The 19,733-nt window shown below is 43.5% G+C and overlaps 1 protein-coding gene across 5 annotated transcripts in view; it reads left to right on the top strand.

Moving 5' to 3' along the window:
* The first annotated feature begins 17,410 nt into the window (after nt 1–17,410).
* The window catches only part of MRAS (muscle RAS oncogene homolog), a 56,023-nt gene continuing 53,700 nt past the window's right edge, over nt 17,411–19,733 (top strand). The window contains exon 1 of one of the 5 annotated variants that reach the window (XM_032487732.1): nt 17,411–17,582. The gene's annotated coding sequence lies outside the window, so the exon portion shown is untranslated. Of the gene's footprint in view, nt 17,583–17,862; nt 18,041–18,102; nt 18,274–19,733 lie in introns of those variants that run through there. The other 4 variants (XM_032487712.1, XR_004322854.1, XM_032487745.1 and 1 more) reach the window with 4 other exon arrangements.

Below are 19,733 nucleotides of genomic sequence, written 5' to 3'. Positions count from 1 at the left end.
AGAAGACACAGTTAAAAGTTAAGTAAAGGGTGGAGAAAGCTATGCCATGCTAACACTAATCCAAAGAAAGCTGGAGTAGCTGTATTAATTTCAGGCAAAGCAGATTTCAGAACAAGGAAATTATCAGGAATAAAGAGAAGGCATTACATAATGATAAAGGGGTCAATTTTCCAGGAAGACATAACAATATTTACCATGTATGCACCTAACAACAGAGCAGCAAAGTACCTGAGGGAAAAACCGATAGAACTGCAAAAAAAAAAGAAAAAAAAAAAAAAGACAAGAAAATAGATAAACATACTTTATAACTGAAGACTTCAACACTACATCTTTAGGAGTGAGTAGCACCAACAGGCAGATAATGAGCAAGGATAAAGTTGAACTGAGCAACAACATTAATTAACCTGCTCTGACACTTATACAATACTTCATCTAACAATAGTGGAATACAGATTCTTCTCAAGTTCACATGGAACATTCATCAGTGTTCCACATTCCAGGTCATAAAACGTGCCCTAACAAATTTGAAAGAATAGAAATCACACAGAGTATGTTCTCAGACCACAATGGAATTAAACTAGAAATTAATAATAGCTGTTGGAGGAAATAGAAAATAAATTAAATAAATGGAAAGATACTCCATGTTTGAGGTCAGGAAGGATCAATATTGTTAAGGTGTTAATTCTTCCCAGTGTGATCTATAGATTAAACACAATTCCAATCAAAATCCCAGCAAGCTATTTTGTGGATATCAACAAACTGATTCCAGAGATTATATGAAAAGGCAAGAGACCCAGAATAGTCAACACAGTGCAGAAGAATGACAAAGTTGGAGAACTGACACTATTGACTTCAAGACTTACCGTAAAGCTACAATAAGCAAGACAGCATTTTAGTGAAAGAATAAACACATGGATCAATGGAACAGAATAAAAAGTGTAAAAATAGACCTATACAATGTAGTCAACTGATCTTTGACAAACTGGCAAAGGAAAGTCAATGTGGAAAGAATCGTCTTTTCAAAAAATGGTGCTGGAATAATTGGACGTCCATTTGCAAAATATAAATAAATCTGGACACAGACCTTGCCCCTTTCACAAAAATTAACTCAAAATGGATCATAGACATAAATGTAATCTGGAAAACTATAAAACTTCTAGAAGAAAACATAGGAGAAAACCTAGGTGATCCTGGGTTTGGCAATGACTTTTTAGACACAACAGCAAAAGAATGATCCCTGGAAGAAAAAATTTTGAAAGGCTGTTAAGAGAATGGAAAGACAAGGGAGAAAATATTTGCAAAGCACATATCTGATAAAGGACTTTTATCCAAAATATACAAAGCTCAACAATAAGAAAACAACCCAATTTAAAAATGGGCAAAAGATCTGAACAGATCCCTCACCAAAGAAGACATACAGATGGAAAGTACACAGATGAAAAAATATGCTCAACCTCATTTGTCAGTGGGGAATTATAAATTAAAACAATATTGAGATTATTCTACACACCTTTTAGAATGGCTAAAAATTTTTTTAAAACCTGACAGTGTTAAATGCCAGTGAAAATACAGAACAACAGGGACTCTCATTCATTGCTGAGGGGCTTGCAAAATGGTATAGCCACTTCAGAAGACAGTTTGGCAGTTTCTTACAAAGCCTAACATAGTCTTAGCATATGATACAGCAATTGTGCTCCTATATATTTACCTAACTGATTTGAAAATTTATGTATATACAAAAATCTGCATGTAAGTGTTTATAGCAGCTTTATTCATAATCACCAAAAATTGGAAGCAACCAGAATGTCCTTCCATAGGGGAATGAACAATCAAACTGTGTTACATCCATACAATGGTACCTGTAAGACACAGCATTGCAAACTGGGTCTACTAGATGCAAGGGATTTTTTTTTTTTTTTTTTTTGCCTTAGGGAGGTGGTTACTCAAGCTCTTGAATCATTTGAAATCTCCCTAATCTCCCTTAGAATTTAGTCCCTCCAAATCGAATCCAAATCAGATACTAAACTCCTGCCAGCACACTGAAACAGAAAAGACTTTTTATTCACTCTGAAAGGGTCAGAGTTCTGACCATGTGGTCTCTCCTATAAAATGCAGTCACAACTTTGCCAGGCTAAACCACAGAAACAAATTTAGGGGACACATGACTTTCTTGACACCTTAACCTTACACCTATTGTACCCTGTAATTATTAATAGAAACTCTTTACTTTCAAAAGTGTGTGATTTGGACAATATGGAACCTTCTCAATTTTCCCTCAAATGAATTGCCCCAACTTTTTATATCTTGATTTAACGAAATTTCCATCTTTCACTTATTTTATGACATGGGTCAGTGATTTAATTGTTTTCTTCAAAGATACCTGTTTTCATTAAGCCTGCCCTAAGGGAGGTACTTTTTTGGTTTGTTTGTTTTGCTTTGTTTAACACAAAAAGTTCTAACTTTAAGGGTTACTGCTGTGTGTTAGAGTCTGAAGGACTGGAAGTAAAAAAACAAAACAAAACACCTTTTCTCCTGCAAGTCATGTTCATTGCCACAAGGTGGTGGTTTACTTGAGAGAAACCCTTTTGGGATCCAAACTGAACATCAGGAACATTTTCTCTATTAAAACACTTCAGACTTTGTAAAACAAGAATGAACCAACTCGCTTTAAGAGCAAATCAGAAACCAAAGCAGATTGTTTCCCCAGACAACTTCTAGTCTTTCATGTTAGATGAGTGTGTTACATATATCTTTGTCTAGGCTGACAATTCTCTCTGCTTCCAGGTATTACATTGTCTTTTTCCAGAAGTAACAGCACGTCCCCACTGTACCTTGCCCTGAGGAAAGCAGCTGGGAGCAGCAGAACTGGGAGCTTTCGAGTCTGACAGGCTTGGGCTGGGTCCTGGACCAACCACCTACTACCTGTGTGAGCCTTCAACTTCCTCATCCTTGATTTCCTCGTCTTTAAAATGAGAAGTATAATATCTTCCGTTCAGGGATGCTGGGAAGAGATATCATGTCTTTTAAAGTTTCTTGACAGCAAAGCTGTTATTGGTGGTGGTGTTAAAGTATCATGTTCTTAGTGTAGGATGGTTGCCTGGAGGCGGCTTCCCAGTCAAGGATCATGATGTCCACTCCACCCCTGGCCGCCAGAGGGAGCCATTTGATTAGTTTTCCTCAGTCAGAGTGTCCATGGTGTTACTTTGGAGCCTAAGTGGTGAAGTGTCAGATGTGGAATCCTCCACTCTCTGCCCTCTCGTGGCCAGCTTGATGTTACACGGTGGATTTCATGACCAGAGATTTTAAAAATTTTGATGAGACTTAATTTATCTAAAGTTTTTAAATTCTCTTTATGGGTTTTTTTTTCCCTGAGAGATCTTTTCCTAAGGAGTTTTTACCTACCTCCAGGTCGTGGAAACATTCCCTTTATTTTCTTGCAGGAATTATTAAAAATTATAATATTAGAAATTATTTTAAACTTACAATAAAAGAACTTACTTAAAATTTACATTTAAGCCTATGATCCATCTCAAATTCACTTTTTCAGTGACATTTTAATTGAGATAACTGGAAATATATACAGCTGTAAGAATAACACAGAGAAATCCTTTGTACACTTGGCCCAGTTTCCCTCAATGGCAACATTTTGCAAAACCATAGTCTAATATCACAGCCAGAATAGTGACATTGATACAATCCACCTGTCTTAGTCAGGTTTCTCTGGTTTTAGTTGTACTCACCTGTGTGTGTGTGTGTGTGTGTGTGTGTGTGTGTTTTAGGTTCTACAAAATTTCACCCTATCTTGGTTCCTGTATCCACCACCACAGTCAAGACTCTGAACACAGGATCCTTCGTGTTGTCCTTTATAGTCAAACCCACGTCCCTTCTGTGAATCTCTCTCCCCAGTCCCCAACCTCTGGCAACCACTATTCCACCCTCCTAAAATTTTGTCATTTGAAAAAATGATCTATAAATCGTATCACACAGTATGTAACCTTTGGGGATTAGCTTTTTGTTACTCAGCATAATTCCCTGGAGATCCATCTAAGTTGTTACATGTATCAGTATTTTGTTCTTTTTAATTGCTGCATATTCCATGGTACAATTGTACCAATGTTTCAAATCAGTTTTTGTGTGGGATGTGAGGTAGAAGCCAAGGTGCTTTTTTTTTTCTCTTTCTCCATATGGACTTCTGGTGGTACGAGCACCAATTGTTGAAAAGATTTTCCTTTACTCCATTGGCTTGCTTTGGCACCTTTGTCAAATATCAGCTGGTCATATGTGTGAGTTTGTCAGCACTCTCTAGTCTGTTCCACTGGTCTATTTGTCTATCCTTATGCAAGCACTTCTCTGACTTGATTATTATTGTTGTATAGTGTTATGGGCTGAATGCTTGTGTCCCCTCAGAATTCATATGTTGAAGGGGGGAGGGTATAGCTCAGTGGTAGAGCACGTGCTTTGCATGCACAAAGTCCTGAGTTCAATCCCCAGTACTTCCATTTTAAAAATAATTAATTAAATAAAGAAATCTAATTACCTCCCCCTCAAAAAAAACAAACCAAAAAATTCGTATGTTGAAACCCTAATCCTAATGGGATGGTATTTGAAGGTGAGGCCTTTAGGAGATTGTTAGATCATGAGGGTGAATCCTCCATAAATGGGATTAGTGCCTTTATAAGAAGAGGCCAGAAAGCTGGCTAGCTCTCTTTCTGTCATGTGCAATCCTAAAATTTGTATGGAGCTACAAGACCATGAATAGCCAAAGTCATCTTGAGGAAGAAGAACAGAGTTGGAGGCATCAAGCTCCCTGATTTCAAACTATATTACAAAACAATAGTAATTAAAACAGCATGGTATTGGGCTAAAAACAGACATATAGATCAGTGGAATAGAATGAAGAGTGCAGAAATGAACCCATGCTTATGGTCAGTTAATTTACAACAAAGGAGCCAAGAAAATACAACAGGGAAAGGATAGTTTCTTCAATAAAAGATGTTGGGATAACTGGACAACCACAAGCAAAAGTTTAAAACTGGACCAGCATCTTACACCATACACAAAAATTAACTCAAAATAGATTAAAGATTTTAATGTAAGACCTGAAATCATAAAACTCCTAGAAGAACACATAAGTGGTGAGCTCCTTGACATAAGTCTTGGTAATGAGTTTTTAATCTAACACCAAAACAAAGACAACAAAAGTAAAAATAAATAAGTGAGACTAGGTCATACTAAAAAGCTCCTGCACAGCAAAAGAAACCATCAACAAAATGAAAAGGAAACCTACTGTATGGGAGAAAATTCTTGCAAGTCACATGTCTCAGATAAGGGGCAAATATCTAAACTATACAAAGAATTCATACAACACAATAGCAAAAAAAACCTGATTTTTACATGAGCAGAAGATATGAATAGGCATTTTTTTTTTCAAAGAAGACATATAGGCAGCCAACAAGTACAGGAAAAGATGCTCAACATCATTAATCATCAGGGAATTACAAATCAAAACCACAATGAGTTATCACCTCATACCTATTAGAATGACTGTTATCAAAAAGACAAATGTTGGTGAGGATGTGAAGAAATGGGAACCCTCAGCACTGTTGGTGGGAATGTAAATTGGGGCAGCTGCTATGGAAAACAGTATGGAGGTTCCTCAAAAAAAAAACTACCATATAAGCCAGCAGTTCTGCAGCTGGGTATTTATCCAAAGAAAACAAAAACACTTGAAAAGATACATGCACCCTCATGTTTATTGCAGTATTATTTACAATAGCCAACATGTGGAAACAACGTAAGTCCAATGGATGATTGGATAAAGAAAATGTGGTATGTATGTATATATATATATATAATGGAATATTATTCAGCCATAAAAAAGAATGAAATAATGCTATTTGCAGCAACATGGTTGGACCTAGAGATTATCATACTAAGTGAACTAAGTCTGATAGAGAAAGACAAATATCATATGATATCACTTATATGAGGAATATAAAAAATTATTCAAATGAACTTATTTACAGAACAGAAATAAATTCACAGACATAAAAAACAAACTTATGGATACCAAAGGGGAAACAGGGGGAGGGATAAATTTGCATTTTGGGATTAGGAGTTACACACTACTATATATAAAATAGATAAACAACAAGGACCTACTGTATAGCACAGGGAACTATATTCAATATCTTGTAATAACCTATAATGGGAAAAAAATCTGAAAAAGAATATATATATGTATAACTGAATCATTTTGCTATATACCTGAAACATTGTAAATCAACTATACTTCAATAAAAAATAAAAATAAAAAATGTAGGCAAAACATTATCTCACATACATCTCAAAAATGTTCTCCTAGGGCAGTCTACCCAAGCAATAGAAATAAAAGCAAGAATAAACAAATGGGACCTAATTAAACTAACAAGCTTCTGCACAGCAAAGGAAACCATAAGCAAAACAAAATGACAACCTACGGAATGGGAGAAAATTTTTGCAAATGATAAAACTGACAAAGGCTTGACCTCCAGAATATATAATCAGCTCGTATGACTTAATAAGAAAAAAACAAACAACCCAATCCAAAAATGGGCAGAAGACCTAAATAAGCAATTCTCCAAGGAAGACATACAAATGATCAATAGGCACATGAAAAAATGCTCAATATCACTAATTATCAGAGAAATGCAAATCAAAACTACAATGAGGTATCACCTCACACCAGTCAGAATGGCCATCATTCAAAAACCCACAAATGACAAATGCTGGAGAGGCTGTGGCAAAAAGGGAACCCTCCTACACTGCTGGTGGGAATGCAGTTTGATGCAGCCACTGTGGAAAACAGTATGGAGATTCCTCAAAAGACTAGGAATAGACTTACCATATGACCCAGTAATCCTGCTCCTGGGCATATATCCAGAAGGAACCCTACTTCAAAAAGACACCTGCACCCCAATGTTCATAGCAGCACTATGGAAAGACATGGAAACAGCCTAAATGTCCATCCACAGATGACTGGATAAAGAAGATGTGGTATATTTATACAATGGAATACTATTCAACCATAAAAAAGACAACATAACGCCATTTGCAGCAACATGGATGTCCCTGGAGAATGTCATTGTAAGTGAAGTAAGCCAGAAAGAGAAAGAAAAATACCATATGAGATCGTTCATATGTGGAATCTAAAAACAAGAAAATAAATAGAAAGCAGAAACAGACTCATAGATATAGAATACAGACTTGTGGTTGCCAGGGGGAAGAGGGGTGGGAAGGGACAGACTGGGAGTTTGAAACTTGTAGATACTGACAGGCATATGTAGAATAGATAAACAAGATTAGCACAGGGAAATATATACAAGATCTTGTGGTAGCTCACAGTGAAAAAGAATGTGACAATGAATATATGTATGTTCATGTATAACTGAAAAATTGTGCTCTACTCTGGAAACTGACAACATTGTAAACTGACTATAACTCAGTAAAAAAAAAGAAAGTGTGATATATATATATAATCACACATGTGCGCGCGCGCGCGCGCGCGCACACACACACACACACACACACAATGGAATATTATTCAGCCATTAAAAAGCGAAATTTTGCCATTTGTGACAGCATGGATCGACCTCAAGCACATTATGCTGAGTGAAGTAAGTCAGACAGAGAAAGACAAATACTGTATGATCGCTCTTACATGTGGAATCTAAACAAATAAACAGCAACAACAACAACAAAAACCCAAGTTCATAGACACAGAGAACAGATTGGTGGTTGTCAGAGGTCGGGGGTGAGGGGGTGGGAGAAATGGGTGAAGGGGATCAAAATGTAAAAAAAAAACTAAACTTTTTTTTTTAAAAAGAGGCCAGAGAGCTAGCTAGTCCTGTTTCTGCCATGTGAGGACACAAGTCAGCCATCTACAACCTGGAAGAGGCCTTCACAGACCCTCTCCATGTTGGCTTCCAGTCATCTCTGACTTCCAGCCTCCAGAACCATGCAAAATAAATTTCTATTGTTTATAAGCCACCTAGTTTATGGTATTTTATTATAGTGACCTGAGCTAAGACAATCTGAGTCTTCAAATCAGATCATCTGTGTCCTCCATCTCTTTTCTTTCTCATCAAAATTACTTTGGCTATTCCACATCTTTTGATTTTTAGAATGCCTGTTAGTATTTTCCAAAAAGGCTCGTTGGAAATTTGATTAGAATTGCAGTGAATCTAAAGATTAATGTGAGGAGAACTGACATCTTAGTAATACTGAGTCTTGCAATTCGTGAATGTTGCATAGCTGTTCGTTGCTTACTCTTGAAATTTCAGCAATGTTTGAGAGTTGTTGAAAGTCATTTGTAATTTCATGTTTATTAATGCTATTATTAATGAAATTGTTTCTGTGTTTTTACTTCCTTTCCAATCATAAGAATACACTGATTTTTGTATATTGACTTTGTATTCTGAGACCTTGCTTAACTCACCTATTAGTTCTAGTAGTTTTTTGTTGATTGTGAGGCTGACTTGGAAAACACAGGCACAAAATGGAAGCAGCCTGTCTCTCTGAGCCAAATAACCTGCATTGGGCTGTGTTGCATTTTCTTCAGATCATAGAAGTCACTGGGGGTTCCCATCAAATTGCCGATCTGTATTGTGAGTCCCTGTGAGGCAGGCTGTCCCAACCACTTCCTAGTGACTATTTCATCCTGGAGCCTCAGGTTCCTGTCAGAAGCAGGACTATAAGGAGCCCTTTGCAGCCCACCACTCAGGCTTACTGAGAGGGTAAAGGAGCAGGCAAAGAGACATTGTGCACAACGTGGAGCAGTCTGATCACAGGTCCGTCCTGTCAGCAGCATTTCTCCCTGGGTGTCTCATGTTTCGGTACATTTTACAAGTCAAAGCACTGATTGCCTTTATTCTCAACTATCTTTTCAGGAATACTGATACACCAAACCGCCTTGAAGGATAGAGATCATCTCTCCTTCTAAAATAGGGCTTACAGCCTTGGAAGGTAGAGAGCATGTCTCCCTTCCTAGTAAGCATGCTTCTCTCCAGTGTAAAAGCTTCGGTTTCTCAAAGCGCTGAATTCTTCTCCTGTAACACAGCCCACGCGTGTGGAGGATCACGTGGCTCTCTTTGCATTGTCCTGTGGGAAATGAGGTTCAGGGAGCCTCTGCAGAAATGATAATACCCTGGTTTCTACTATTGCTGTGAAAATAACCTATCCCTCACCTCTGACCCGGGAATTTCATGTCCTCTGCCAGTGTCCATCAAACTATCGGCGAAGAACTTGTCAGCTTGCAAGTGGGATAAAATCTCAGACCTCCACGTTTCCTGGCACCTCCTGAGAGGTAATGAGCTTTGCCCCTTGATTGCTTAGGCTCTTCTGGGAGATTGGCGAGCAGGACCTATTCTCTGTCTAACTTCTCAGTAGAACACAACTCCTTGCATATCTATTTGGGCCAAAAAAAGAAACTTTTGAGGCAGATCTGAATCTCAGTCAAGCCTCAGAGATCTTGTTACCTAAGGTTTTGCTCCTCCAGTGTGTCCCCTGAATCTTCCTGAATGACTGCCCCAGACACCTAAGGTCTTTTGAGTTCTCTACACTTTGGTAACATTTATCTCAACCATTTGTGTGTATTTTGGAATACTACTGCATCCATATTTGTTCTAATGTAAAAATAACGTTTTAAAATCTGAACTATCAGAGATTTAGAATTTTTCTGTCATATTTGTGGACAGGGGTGATGCTACTGGATTTCAGAAAATTGGGCTAAATTAAAATGAGCCAATCTTACATTTCAGTTTCAAATTTTTCCTTTCTCTGACTTGGTATTATATTTCAAATACTAAGGCATGAAAACATGCGGCAACAAATGTTGATCATTTTCCCACTGTTTTGCAAGCTGGGGCTGGGGGTCATTCAGAAGTGATGCTTAGGTGCACCTGCTGGCCCCACACTCTGAGCTGCAGAATGACACTGAGGGTATCTTCTGTTGAAAGGCTGGTCACATGTTCATGTGGCAGGGAATGGCTCTCACCAAGCTCTGCTTCTTATCAGCTGCCAGGAAATGTTCATCAAAGGATTTTTTTCAATGAAGAAAGATTCTGATGCTTAAAATTTTATTTTTTTATCCTGTTCTCAGCCATTTAACTATGATGCGCCTGCATGTAGTTTTCTCTGTGCTTACCCATTTTTGGAATTCACCAAGCAACTTGAATCTGTGGATTTATGTCTTCTACCAGTTTTGGAAAACTCTCTGCCATTGTCTTTCTGGATATAGGTATTCCTCACTTTTTGAAAGTTCACTTTATGCCATTTTGCTTTTACAAAAGACCTACATTAGTACCTATTTTCACTAGTGGAAAGAAATCCAAAGAGGATTTTCACTTTTATAGAAAAAGGTGAAAATCGAAAATAATGTTCAGCATTTGTTTTGCAGCAAGCTGTTACAGAAGCAGCAAAAGTGGCATCGCCAAGCTCCTTCCCTGGGAACTACACTCAGCATCTCAGCACCAAGGCACCATAGCTTTGAACTGTGTCCATGAGCATCTGTGCTGTATCTCAATTTATTTTGTGCAGCCATTAACAAGATGTTTCCTAAGGTAACTGCTATTTCACCTTATGAAAAATTTCATAGAGATGCTCTACTTTCAGATAGTGGGGGAAACCAGTACTGCTACTGTTCCATTTTCTCTCTCTCCTTCTGAAACTCCAGTGAAAGAATGTTGGGCATTTGAATATGTCACCTTATCATTTGCTATCATCTCTTTTTCTCTCTATCTTTTTTCCCTCTGTGCTTTAGTTTCAATGTATTCTTTTGACTCAACTTCAAGTTCATTAATTTTGTGCTCAGTTTTCCATCTGCTGTTATCCAAGGAGTTCTTGATTTCAGTTATTATACCTTTTAAGTTCCAGAATGTTCATTTTACTTTTATCATTTTGGGGTTTTTGGGTAGATTCCACTTACCTGGTGACATTTTTCTCCTTTCACCTACTTTTCTATCTTTTCCTTCATTTTATTCAATATATTCATCTAAGTGTGGGTATCATGAAGTTTTAAAGTACAGTTCACCCTTCAGTGGCATGAATTTGAACTGCTCTGGCCCACTTACACATGGATTTTTTTCCATAAATATGCAGTCAACCCTTGGTACCCACAGTTTCCGCATCTGCAGATTCAACCAACTGCAAATTGGAAACTTAATACAATCTCTGCAGTTGGTTGAATCCACGGATGTGGAACCTGCAGATACTGGAGGACAGACCACAGAGCTTGAGCATTCCCTGGATTTTGGTATCCGCACCAGGTCCTGGAACCAGTCCCCTGTGGATACCGAAGGATAAGTGTATAACACACATATAGTGAAATGTGTGAAGTGTGCTAATCATTAATGCACAGCTTGGTGAACTTTCACGTTTGTATATATCCCTGTAACAACCAGCCAGGTCAAGATACATCTCCAGCACTTCTTTCCCACACATGCAGTTATCATTCCTCTCCCCCAAGAGGTAACTACTGTTCTGACTTCAGTCACCATCAATTAGTTTTTTTTTTTACTGGTCTTTATATATGTTGTTGCATCTGGCTTCTTTCACTTAATATAATGTCTCTGCGATTCATTCTTGTTGTTTATGTATCGGTGCATCGTCCTTCATTCTTAGTTATTGCAGTAGAGTATTCCATTGCATATATAAACTACAATTTATTTATTCATCCTCCAGTGAATAAGCATTGGATTGTCTCCAGTCTGGGAGCTATTATGACTAAGACAGTTGTAAACATTGTTACACATGTCTTTGGTGAACAGACCTACTAATCTCTCTTAGATAAATACCTAGAAGTAGAAATGTTGAGTCTGAAGGTAGCTGTATGTCTAGTGTTAGTAGATTCTACTAAACAGTTTTTCAAAGCCATTTGTGCCAGTTATCAATTTATTACCTCTCAGATCCAAATCCATACTTAATTACCTGCTCTGTGCTGATGGAGCTGGGCCCTGCAAATATTTCTCCTTTGCCATCTGGCATGGTATTAAGGCTTGTCAGTAGGGAGCACTGGCAGCCACTGTAGAAGAAAGAGGCTTCTCTTCCTGGGTCTGATGTCTTACTTGGCAGGTTCCTGCAGCATGTGGCAGCCAGAAACACAAAGCCCATTTCCACAGGAAGCTTCCTCCAAAATCCCAGAGGCTGACTTTCCAATGCATTGCTCCTTTGGGAAATTTTCCAGCAGTTTCCACCATGTGGCACCCTTCCATGGAGGGCTTCTCTCAGCACCAAAAGAAATGTTTTCCAGTGAATTCCATATGCATGGACTTTCCACAAACTTCATCATCATCCAGTGGGGCATAGCTACATGGTCTCCAACAAGGTACGGATGTCAGCCTGGTAGTAGAAGGTATGGGACTCATGCAGATTTGTGCCTTCTTCAGGTGCTGCCTGAGCCCTAGCGGCTGTTCCAGATTTCTGCTGTAACTATTCTCTGCAGCTCTCTTTTCTCCTTAGTAGTTAGTCCCCTCTTATAATTAACAGTTCTTTATATTCAAATTCCCTTCTCCAAAGAACTGTGTAGTTTCCATATCCCGAGTGCACTCTGGCTGACACGTGGATATACATCTGACACTCCCGCCAACAGTGTACAGGAGTTCTGGTTCCTCCACAGTTATTTTCAAGTTCTGTCTACTGACTCCAGTATCTGAATGATCTATGTGTCTGCTATTTTTTCCTCTTGCTTTTCAATTATATGTTCATGCCTCTTCACAGGACTAGTTACTTTTTACTATCTGCAGATGTTGTGTATAAGAGGTAGAGAGACTCCAGATGATGTCATTTGCCACATAGAGTGTTCCCTCTTTCCTCCCTTAAGAGTCGGGGTCAGGGTGGTGGTGAAGAATGATCATCTCAATCCAGAGATGGGTTGAGCTGAGTTGGGCTTGGTTTTCAATTTTTGCAGGACTCAACTGATCTCTGGTTTACCCCTATTCCTCATATGTGGAATTTGACTGAGAGCCTTGCAGGTCTCTGTATCCTAAGCCAGGGGAGGCTGTGGAGAGTCAGCTCTGCCCTTCAGAAGTTCCCAGCCCAGCTATCTGGACTTTGTCCTTACAGAGCTTCAAAATCTGGCAAATCTCATGAGGCAGGAGCTGACCTTGTTTTTGAGGCTGACCCTTTCTTCTTGTGAAGACTTTATTTTCTAAGCACTATGGGACATTGGAAGATTTCACTCTGCTTTTTAGATGCATTCTCAGGCCCAGAACTTAGCACATGTCATGTGGAGAAAATTGGTTGTCTTTTTAAGGCCCCCGATTTCCAATTTGTCATCCTAAAACTATGTGGCCACTAAAAGCTTTGCTGGTTTCTCTTGACTCCATTAGAAGTCTTCCTTCTGGGCAAAAATTGATCATTAGCCAGTGCCCCAAATTAGCAAATGTCCTAGGGGAGGGGAGAAGGAACAGCTGGTGAGCCTCATCTCATTTTGTTGCCGGAGAATTGGCCTGCCACAGCTTACCGCGTCCTACCTCCAAGAGGAAATCGCTTAGGCTTTTGAAAATCAGAACTCTTTTCTTTTCAAACTATTATCCCTAGAAGTGTGTTTTCAAAATTATAAAGTATACCTTTCTTTCTAAAGACCTTTCTAAATTTCTGTCATGTCACTACACTGAGGCTCTAGGTATGAAAATATGGTTCAATGTTTTTCACATTGTAGGTCACAACCCATGGGTGGGGCATGAAATCAATTTAGTAGGTTTTGCTAGCACTTTCTAATGAAACAGAACAGACTAGAATAGAATAGATCAGAGTAACTGCACACAGTAACAAGAAATATTGTTTCATGAAATTTTTGTTTCACTTGTGTGTGTGTGTGTGTGTGTGTGTGTGTACAGGTTTGTAATGTCAAATCTATTTGTTCCTGTGGGTTGCAGGCCAAAGTGTTTAAAAGTCACTGGACTTTATTTATTAATGGAGACACTAGGGATTGAACTCAGGACCTCACACATGCTAAGCATGAGTTCTACCACCAAGCTATACCCTGTCCCCTGGACTTTAGTTTAAACAGAGGAAGAACTAAAGTGAGAAAAACAAATGATCACAAACAAATGTTTGCTGAACATGGACCACTTTGGGGAGAGGCTTGGCCATGAGGGGGAAGTGGGTTGATTGAAAGCTGCTCTTTGGCCACAGAGAGCAAGAGGGAGCCCATGTAAAGGATGAAGCACAAGCATCAGTAACCACAAGCATCAGATAAGAAAATCTTGTGAGGCTTAGCTTCTAATGGGGCGGGGGCAGGTGTGGCGGGGACAGAGCAGGGATCCGGGAGAGCTAATGATGAGAAACGGTTGAACCTGGGCTGGTAAAAAACCACAACCCTGAGAGAAGACTGTAGCTCTTGACACTAGATCACGGGCAGCCCAGGGGAACAAAGGCCTTGTACTTGGCACAAAAGAAAGGTCAGCTGAGGGGATACACAGGCGTGTAGTGGGGCGAGGCTCTTCTGCGAACCCATGGTTGCTCCAAAGTCAGCAAAAGATGAATTCCAGCCCCAGGCCTGAAGAGACTAGGACGGGGACAGGTGCTAATGTTTTCTTCCCATTCTCCCTGCTCCCTCCCGGCACCAAACACACACACAACTGATCTGCCTGCCGAGGCCACCTGACGCGGGGAAAGAGTGGACCCTGATTCTCAGTCCGCTGGTGGGGGAGGGGGGCAGTTGGGCTTGCGGTCTCCTTATGTCTAAGACAGCGGGTGACACCGTCTGCCTGGGGCATGGGGAGGCATGTAGACCCATCACTGTGCCCTGTATCTGGCACAAGGTGAGTGTTCTGGAGCTCAGAGCTCCCTTAACCCCAGGGACCACACTGGGGGCAGGGAGTTCTGGAGGAAGGTTGTACCACCATGACCTGGCTAGCTCCAGGGCCTGAAGTCCACAGGGCCTCCTGGGGTTGCTCACTGAATCCCCGGATGCCAGCTGGGGTCTGCTCTGAGGCATGGTGCTCAGCCAGGCTTGGGCAGAGAGGCAGGCACAGGGGGTATTGTGGTAGACCAGGCTCCTTTGTTCTTGTCACCGGGCAGGGAAGCTCTACTCTCAGGCAGCCGAGCAGCCCTCATCCTTGGTCTATTCAACAAGCTGTACCCAGGTCCCTCGCCTGCCTTAGACCTCGGGGCCTGAAACTTGGGTCTGAGCCCTTCCTGGGTTCTGCCTCCCGTCTGGCCTTCCACCATGCCCCAACCACTCCTGGTCAGCCCTGGTGACCTGCTGGAGTTTTTGGAAAGACTACAGCTCAATCAGACCTCAGCCTGTCAGGTTTTCTCTCTCCCTTCTCAGCCTAGTTGATTGGTCCTTGTCTTTCAGGTCCTGGCTCAATCATCACCTCTCACAGAAAGCTTGCTCTGGCCACTCGCCCCTTCCCCGCACTGGGTTAGATGCCCTTCCTCTGGGCTCCCTCAGGCCCTGGTGTTTCTCAATTCCACACCACTCACCCCTGGCCAGCGGTGCTCTGAATTTGCTGGGAGGCAGGACTTTGCACAGCACCACACATAATAGGTGTTCTGGCAGTGTTTGCTGAACGGGTGAACTTTTCTCCCAGGCCTCACTTTTCTGTTCAGTGACCCTCATCTCTAAAGCTCCTATCCACCAGGGACTGAGCCCTGCTTTATTTCAGGGCTCAAAGAGCAGAGGAGGCAGCCCAAATGGGACACGCATCCAGTGTGGGACTGAAGACCTCCGCCACAACCTGCAGGGTCTAATTTCATTGTTAGAGAATCCCAGGTACCTGTGTGTGATTACTAGCTGGTTGAGTTCCATTTCTCAGGGAGACAGATTACTAAAGATTTGTGTATGAAAGTGGTGTAAAGACAAACCTTTGACTCTTGTGCAAACGTTGTCTTAGCTCTAACTGAGGGCAATGTTCTGGCCCCTAAGCCAGTCAAGGCTCAGGAGAGGATGTCTCTTGAACAAGGGGGCCCACAAGGGGCTGACAGACAGGCAGGACCACAGACTCCTGCCTGTCTCCCCCAAAAGCTGTGGGAAATGGAAAAGGGAGGAAGAGGCAGGTCCTGTCCTAGGGCAAGACCAGCCAGTCAAGATGAACATCTGGCCCTCAAGCTCCCTTCTCAACCAGTTCTTTTACCCTCTATCAAGATGAGAGACACTTGATGGCACCCCAACCCCTCCCCCATGCCATGGGGAATCCAGGGGTCCAAGGAGCCTTCAGAACAGCGGGTGGGAACAGAATGCAGGGGGGCACAACAGCTCTCACCAAATCGCTGCATGAGTACCTGGGGTGCCAATAGAAACTGGCACCAGATTGGAAACCCCAGCATGACATGAAGGACTCGAGGCAGCAAGGCTTCCTGAGACCTGGGGTGGTGGGTGATGCTCTCAAAATAACTAGGGAATGAGGTGTCAGGTTGGTTCAAGTCATCATCAAGGGCCACCTACAAAAAGAACACCCTCAAAAAGGACACTGATAATCAAAACTACAATGAGATACCACTTCTCACCCCTCAGGATAGCTATAATTAAAAAAAAAAAACAGATGATAGGTATTGGTGAGGACGTGGAGAGTGGAACCCTCATACATTGTTGGTCGGAATATAAAGTAATGCAGCTGGTTTGGAAAACAGTTTGAGGTTTCCTCAAAATGTTAAACATAGTTAGCATATGACCCACAATTCTAATCCTAGGTATATATACCCAAGAGAAATGGAAACATATGTTCATACAAAGACTTGTACACAAATATTCATAGCAGCTTTATTCATAATAGCCCCAAAGTACAAATCACCTACCTGTCCACCAGATGATGAAAGATAAACAAAATGTGGTGTATCCACACAATGGAATGCTGTTAGGTCCCGAAAAGGAGTGAAGTATTGTTCATGCTGCAACGTGGAAGAACCTTAGAAACATCATGTGAAGTGAAGGAAGCTGGGTCACAAAAGACCACATGTATGACTCCACTTACATGAAATGTCCTGAGTAGGCAAATCCAAAGAGACAAAGAAGATTAGCGGTTTCCAGGGGCTGAGAGGAGGGGGGAATGGGGAGTGACTGCAAAGGGGTTCGTTTTTTTTCTTTTAGGAGGGGGTGTTACAAAAATGTTCTGGGATTAGATAATGGAATGGAATTAGATGGTTGCACGACTTTATATACTAAAACTCACTCAATGTTTAAAAGATGGAATTTCATGGTATGTGAATTATAGCTCAATTTTAAAATAAAGGGAAAATGACGCCGATGGAGAGGAGTTAGCGGAACTGAAACAGTGAAATGGATCACCCGTGTCGCCTGTCCCCATCGCCTCCATCTGAACGAACTTTAGCCCCAGGAACCCGGCACCAAGAGGCCTTGGGAGAAGCGACGCTGCGGGCAGGATCTAAGAAGAAACACAGCCCGAGATTCGAAGGGGACGCGATTAAGGTGGCGGCCTGGGATCGCCTAGGACGGGGGAGGCGTCTGCAGGCTACGAAGTTGGCCGGGCCGGAGCGGAGATTTAAAGGCTGGAGCGCAGAGGCTCTTAAAGAGGCCAGGGCGAATTCCCATTCGGTGTCCACCTTAAAGCCAGCTCCGCGGCGCCACGGGTCGGACCCGGGTAAGTGCGCGGGGCCGCGGGGGAGGCGGTGGCGCCGGCCTGGTTCCGTAGTTCGGCCCGCGCGCCCTGCCGGCTCCGGGGAGCTCAGCGAGGGTAGCTGGGACCTCGCTGGTCGTGCGTCCTGGGAGCCGGGGACCCGCGGGGGTGGCAGGGTCGCGGCGCCGGGCCCGTCCTCCCCTGCGCCCGCGGCGGCGGCGCTCTATTTTTAGCTGGCGCTGTTGCAATATAAGGAATGCGCGGCGCGCCGGGCGCTCGGGGCGCGCGCGGGCCGCGCGCGGGCCGCGCGGTCGCTTTAAGGAGGCGCCGGGGCGGGGACGGCCAGAGCGGCCGGCGGGCCGCGGGCGGGGAGCCGTCAGTCCGGCTGCCGCAGGGCCCGGCGGGCGCGGAGCTGCCTTCTGGCCAGCGCGGGCATGGAGGAGACGGCCTGAGGCCGGAGCCGAGCCGGGCTGGAGCGCGCGGTGAGCGGTCGGGGCAGCCTGGGAGGGGAGGGGGCCCAGCCGGGCGCTTTGTTCCGGGCGGGAGGTGTGGCCGTCCCGGGCCCGGCCGCGCTCGCCGCGGGTGGACTGAGCTCCGGGGTTGGCGGTAAGCGGCCTTTGGCCCCGACCGCGTAACGGTGTGCGATCGAGAAATCGGCCAGGAGCGAGACCCCGGTCGGAAGGACCTGCCTACCGCCCAAAGAGCCCCTTTCATGGTAACCGCCCTTGCGTTCCTTGTCTGCCCTGGCGAGAACCCAAGGGGAGGTGGGAGGCGGGATTCTGGTGGACGTGGGGTGGGGGGGTTCGTTCTCCTTTTAAAATGGCGTTAACGAGGGCGGGGATCCTCCATCAGAGTTGTCAAATTCTTCTTAATGACCAAAAGGTGCTTTCTTGATAAACAACCCTTCACTGCGCCAAGGGCTCGGGGCTCTGGTCACAACTGGGGCCCGGTTCATTCATTGACCGGACCCGGCAGGGACGCCCACCGTGTGTGGGGCACAGTGCCAGTTCCTGCGCCTCGGAAGGTAGGGGTGCAAAGTAAGCGACAGCCCAGCGTGGTCCCAGTACTGAGATCAGGGAAGCGCATTGTTGGAGCAGACAGAGTGGAAGGTCAGGGAAGGCCTCCTAGAGGAGGTGATGCCTGGCAGGAGCATGGGCACTGAACACGCAATTAGACTCTGTGGCCGAAACGGAGGTCTGTGTTGGCCAGGGCCAGAGCCGAGTCTGAAGAGGTGGACAAGGGCCACTTCATCTGGGCCCTGATCCCTGAGCTCTGGGATTGCCCCTCCTCCCCCACGGGTCCCTCCTCTTCGCCAGCTTCCTTGGGATAGAATGGTTCTTGCCCCTCTAGAACTCACCCTCTGTCCTGGACCTGACCAGAGAAGCGGACTGACAAGGCTCCGAATGGTGATCTCAAGAGTGACCTCCCTGGCACCAGGACTGACAAGGAAATCTGACTTGAAAGCCCTGTAGCCCCACTGTAATAAGAGCAGCCAGCAGGGGTTAACAGATCAGGCACTTGCCGTGGGTGTCATCGTTGGAGGAGATGCCTCCAGAAGGGATTTATTATTACCCCCATATGCAGATGGGGAACAGGGGCGAGAAAGAGTCCATAAGTTGCCCAAGATCATGAGAGTCCATGCTGTAGACCCTGTGGCTGGTCAGGTCCCTCTCATGAGGGAGGGGCTGTCCTGTGCTTGAAGGCTCCAGGTGCAGCCTGTGTTGGGCTTTGGCTCTGTTGCCTTTCACTGGTTGGTTGAAGTGCGGGGTGGGGAGCTGCTGGTGCTAATTAACTGACACGTGTCAGGGGCTTTGCAGTGAACAAAACACTTTCACCCAGACAGTTCTTAGGAGTTTCTTCTGCTTCTCTTCCCAGGGAAGAAACTTGAGCTGGCTAACATTTTTGTAAGTCTCCTAGTTTCCTATAAATCGCATGTCCCTGCTGACTAGGGCTGAAAATGTTTCAAGCCATGGTTTTCACCCTCAGCCTGCTTTCTCTTCCCGCAGCCAGTTAGCTTTCCTGTCTGTGGTTTATAGTGTAGTTTGTCCCTTCTCTGCCAGGTTAGGAGGCATGGGGCTTTGATGCTGTGGGGTTTCCAAGGCTGCAGGGTCTGTCAGCCTCTTTGGTGGGGGTAGGGATTGAGTAAGCCAGGTACTCTGATAGAAACTGCCCCCT

This window comes from Camelus ferus, chromosome 1 (assembly GCF_009834535.1).
Source record: "Camelus ferus isolate YT-003-E chromosome 1, BCGSAC_Cfer_1.0, whole genome shotgun sequence".
Classification (NCBI taxonomy): domain Eukaryota; kingdom Metazoa; phylum Chordata; class Mammalia; order Artiodactyla; family Camelidae; genus Camelus; species Camelus ferus.
Note: the sequence above shows the minus strand (reverse complement) of the source record. Positions and strands in the feature narration are given on the sequence as shown.